A 5,799-nucleotide genomic window follows, 5' to 3' on the forward strand; every position below is an offset into this window, starting at 1 on the left:
CACTGGTAAAACCTCAGCTACTAGGCTTTCACCAGAAGGAATGAGTGGAGTCAGACCTTTGTTGCCTTGATTTTTTACAAACGGCTCTAATTTTTCATGGCCAATGTTAAGAGCTGGTGGTGCTAGAAAGAAAAGGAGGGATGTCTGGAATTCATTATTTTGATCACCACCCAGTAAAGTGTGTTGCTGGGGAGAGATGCTTCTTTTCTTTCTGCCTGTCCCTGGCTTTCTGCTTGTCACCTTGCGGTCCCACTTGCTGTCTCTCTCCTCCACCTCTCCCTCAGCTCGCCTGCATGCTCCCTCTCTCTTTGCTGCTACCTCTCTGTCTCCCTCTTTCCTATGTCTTTACAGTCTTCCGACTGGTTTTTCTGCTCAGTCTCCCCTTCTCCTTCCATCCTTTATCCCCCATCTGCATCTGCGTATCTTCCACGCCCTGGCTCTCTCTGGCATATCCCTGTCTGTTTTCCCATTGCTGGGCCTATGTGGAGCCACATCGGTGGGAAGACCATGTATATATACATTTATCCACCGATCCCTCTACCGATTCTTCCATCCTTTCCATTCTGTTTTTTAATTCATTAATTCCTCTGTTCATTTATTCCTCCCACAAATGTACTTGAGAGTCTATAAGGGAACAGGCACTAGACTAGACCCTCAGGATATACAGTGGAGAACAAAACAGACAATGGAAACTTTCACCATGGGGCTTGCACTGGAATGGGGCGGCAGGTGTTTCAAAAGGATCCCTCTAACAAATATATACAAATACATTAGTTATGAAAAATACTGATAAGTGCTATGGAGGAAGTTTTCAAGGTGCAAAGAGAAAGGGGAAGAGGATAAATAATTTAAATTGAGGATGAAGTGGTTTGTGGCCAGGAAAGACCCTCAGGAAGAAGCGATCTTTAAGCTGAGACCTCAGAAATAAGCATCAGGTACACAGATGAACAGGAGAACACAAAGGGTTATCACTTCAGGGTTCCCAGGAACAGCACTATAAAGTCTCTAAGGCAGTAAGTGGTATGTATGGCTCCCACAGGGCCTAAGAGAACGTCAGACTAGTTCAAGCAAAGAAGGGTGGGAATACTTTAGGGTCAGACAGTTGTGAAAATCTTATTCCAGCTCATATCACTATTGTCATCATTCTTTCAGGCCAGGCCCCTCATTTGTCTGTTATGTTTTCAATCCTTTTCATTCCCATTTTCCACTCCCTCTCTATGCCTCTCATGGAGACAAGGTATTCTAGTTTGCTTTCTAAGTATCCTTTTTCTTTTTTCTTCCAGTTTTTTTCAGGTATTTATTGACATACAGCACTGTACAAGTTTAAGGTGTACAGTATAATAATTTGACATAGATATATCATGAAATGATTACAACAGTAAGTTTAGTGAACATCCATTATCTCATATAGATACAAAAGTAAAGAATTAGAAAAAAATATCCTTGTGATGATAACTCTGAGGATTTACTCTCATAACTTTCATATATAACATACAGCAGTTTTAATTATATTTATCACATTGTATATTTCATCACTAGTACTTGTTTATCTTGTTACTGGAAGTTTGTACCTTTTGATTGCCTTCATCCAATTCCCCCTCTCCCCATACCCTGCCTATTGTACCCACAAATCCGATCTCCTTTTTCCATGATTTTGTTTGTTTTGTTTCTTTTTGAAGTATCATTGACCTACAACATCATATTAACTCCTGGTACACAAAATAGTGATTGTATATTTCTATATACTTCAAAATGATCACCACAATAAGTCTAGTTATCATCTGTCACCATACAAAGCTATTACGTAATTATTGACTATATTCCCAACACTGTACATTTCATCCTTGTGACTCATTTATTTTGTAACTGAAAGCTTGTATCTCTTAATCTCCCTCAGTTATTTCTCTTTTCCTCCAAACCTCCTCCCCTCTGACAACTACCTGTTTGTTCTCTGTATCTATGGCTCTATTTCTCTTTAGTTTTGTTTGTTCATTTGTTTTGTTTTTTAGATTCCACATATAAATGATATCATACAGTATTTGTCTTTCTCTGTCTGAGATTGTTCACTTAGTATAACACCCTCTAGGTCCATCCATGTTGTTGCAAATGGCAAGATTTCATTCGTTTTAATGGCTGAATATTCCACTGTATATATATCACATCTACTTTATCCACTTATCTATTGATGAGCACTTAGGTTGTTTCCATATTTTCACTATTGTAAATAATGCTGCAATGAACATAGGGATGCATATATCTTTTCAAATTAGTGTTTCTGTTTTCTTTGGAAAAATACCCAGAAGTAGAATTACTGGATTGTATGGTACTTTTATTTTTTGAGGAAACTTCATACTGCATTGGCTGCACCAATTTACATTCCCCCCAAAGTCCACAGGGGGCCCTTTATTTTGTCCACATCCTTGCCAATACTTGTTATTTGTTGTCTTTTGATGATAGCTATTCTGACAGGTGTGAGGTGATATATCATCATGGTTTTGATTTGCGTTTCCCTGATGATTAGTGATATTGAGCATCTTTTCATGTTTGTTGGTCATCTGTATGTCTTCTTTGGAAAAATGTCTATTCAGGTCCTCTGCCTATTTTTTAATCGGGTTTTTTGTTTTTTTGATGTTGAGTTGTATGAGTCCTTTAAATATTTTGAATATTAACCCCTTATCCAATATATTGCTTGCAAATATCTCTTCCCATTGAGCAGGCTGCCTTTTAGTTTTGTTAATAGTTTCCTTCACTTTGCAAAGCCTTTTTAGCTTCATGTGGTCCCATTTGTTTATTTTTATGTTTGTTTCCCTTGCCTGAGGCGACATATCCAGAAAAATATTACTAAGAGTGATGTTAAAGACCATACTGCCTATGTTTTCTTCTAGAAGTTTTATGGTTTCAGGTCTTACATTTAAGTCTTTAATCCATTTTGAGTTTATTTTTGTATATGGTGTGAGAAAATTAACCAGTCTGATACTTCTGCATGTAGATGTCCAGTTTTCCCAACACCATTTATCAAAGAGACTGCCTTTTCTCTGTTGTATATTCTTGCCTCCTTGGTCATAGATTAGTTGTCCATATAACTGTGGCTTTATTTCTAGGCTCTCTATTCTGTTCCATTTATCTATGTGTCTGCTTTTGTGCCAGTACCATACTGTTTTGATGAATGTAGCTTTGTAGTGTAGTTTGAAATAAGAGATTGTGTTATCTCCAGTTTTGTTCTTCTTTCTTAAAATTGTTTGGCTATTTGGATTCTTTTGTATTTCCATATGAATTTAGAATTATATATTCGATTTATTTAGGTCTTCTTTAATTGTTCTCAGTAATGTCTTAATATTTTCAAGTAAAGTGTTGCTCAGCTTTTGTCACATCTACCCTTATATAATTCTTTTTTTTTTTTTTATCATTCAGGGTGGATTCTCTTTCCTGCTGGGATCCTTATCTTAACTCTTTTTTTTTTTTTTTTTTTTTAAGTCTAGATAGGAGATATCCAGATTCCTGGCTTCCTCTTCTCAGACCCTGCACCATGTTAGATCATAAAAAGCTTCACCTCTGGGCTCAATCTGATTGTTCCTCCTAGAAATGCCTTCAGTTAATTATAGTTTTGTATGTTCACTTCAATTTGGGGGTGAGGGTAGGGTTGAATGCTAAGTACAGGCATGAAAAACACTTTATGTTCTTTAAAATTGTTATCTAAGCAAATCTCTGAAGTCATTCAGATAAGCATCCACACAATAAACTTCTCCACCATGAAAAAAAACATTTTTATTTTTGGTCTCAATAACTGTGATTATTGAATATCTAATTTCTCTATAAACTTCCCAAAGCATTTTAGGCAGTAGTCAGGGTATAAATTATACACACATAAAATGACATTACTGTTATTTTTATTTTGTATTTTTGTGTATGGTGTTAGGGAGTGATCTAATCTCATACTTTTACATGTACCTGTCCAGTTTTCCCAGCACCACTTATTGAAGGGGCTGTCCTTTCTCCACTGTATATTCCTGCCACCTTTATCAAAGATAAGGTGACCATATGTGCATGGGTTTATCTCTGGGCTTTCTATCCTATTCCATTGATCTATCTTTCTGTTTTTGTGCCAGTACCATACTGTCTTGATTACTGTAGCTTTGTAGTATAGTCTGAAGTCAGGCAGCCTGATTCCTCCAGCTCCATTTTTTGTTCTCAAGATTGCTTTGGCTATTCGGGGTCTTTTGTGTTTCCATACAAATTGTGAAATTTTTTGTTCTAGTTCTGTGAAAAATGCCAGTGGTAGTTTGATAGGGATTGCATTGAATCTATAGATTGCTTTGGGGAGTAGAGTCATTTTCACAATGTTGATTCTTCCAATCCAAGAACATGGTATATCTCTCCATCTGTTTGTATCATCTTTAATTTCTTTCATCAGTGTCTTATAATTTTCTGCATACAGGTCTTTTGTCTCCTTAGGTAGGTTTATTCCTAGATATTTTATTCTTTTTGTTGCAATGGTAAATGGGAGTGTTTTCTTGATTTCACTTTCAGATTTTTCATCGTTAGTATATAGGAATGCCAGAGATTTCTGTGCATTAATTTTGTATCCTGCTACTTTACCAAATTCATTGATTAGCTCTAGTAGTTTTCTGGTAGCATCTTTAGGATTCTCTATGTATAGTATCATGTCATCTGCAAACAGTGACAGCTTTACTTCTTCTTTTCCGATTTGGATTCCTTTTATTTCCTTTTCTTCTCTGATTGCTGTGGCTAAAACTTCCAAAACTATGTTGAATAAGAGTGGTGAGAGTGGGCAACCTTGTCTTGTTCCTGACCTTAGTGGAAATGCTTTCAGTTTTTCGCCATTGAGGATGATGTTGGCTGTGGGCTTGTCATATACGGCCTTTATTATATTGAGGAAAGTTCCCTCTACACCTACTTTCTGCAGGGTTTTTATCATAAATGGGTGTTGAATTTTGTCAAAAGCTTTCTCTGCATCTATTGAGATGATCATATGGTTTTTCTCCTTCAATTTGTTAATATGGTTAATCACATTGATAGATTTGCGTATATTGAAGAATCCTTGCATTCCTGGAATAAACCCCACTTGATCATGGTGTATGATCCTTTTAATGTGCTGTTGGATTCTGTTTGCTAGTATTTTGTTGAGGATTTTTGCATCTATGTTCATCAGTGATATTGGCCTGTAGTTTTCTTTCTTTGTGACATCCTTGTCTGGTTTTGGTATCAAGGTGATGGTGGCCTCGTAGAATGAGTTTGGGAGTGTTCCTCCCTCTGCTATATTTTGGAAGAGTTTGAGAAGAATAGGTGTTAGCTCTTCTCTAAATGTTTGATAGAATTCGCCTGTGAAGCCATCTGGTCCTGGGCTTTTGTTTGTTGGAAGATTTTTAATCACAGTTTCAATTTCAGTGTTTGTGATTGGTCTGTTCATATTTTCTATTTCTTCCTGATTCAGTCTTGGCAGTTTGTGCATTTCTAAGAATTTGTCCATTTCTTCCAGATTGTCCATTTTATTGGCATAGAGTTGCTTGTAGTAATCCCTCATGATTTTTTTTATTTCTGCAGTGTCAGTTGTTACTTCTCCTTTTTCATTTCTGATTCTATTGATTTGAGTCTTCTCCCTTTTTTTCTTGATGAGTCTGGCTAATGGTTTATCTATTTTGTTTATCTTCTCAAAGAACCAGCTTTTAGTTTTATTGATCTTTGCTATTGTTTCCTTCATTTCTTTTTCATTTATTTCTGATCTGATTTTTATGATTTCTTTCCTTCTGCTAACTCTGGGGTTTTTTTGTTCTTCTTTCT

This window comes from Lipotes vexillifer, unplaced genomic scaffold, assembly GCF_000442215.2.
Source record: "Lipotes vexillifer unplaced genomic scaffold, Lipotes_vexillifer_v1.1 scaffold2057, whole genome shotgun sequence".
In the NCBI taxonomy this organism is placed as follows: Eukaryota; Metazoa; Chordata; class Mammalia; order Artiodactyla; family Lipotidae; genus Lipotes; species Lipotes vexillifer.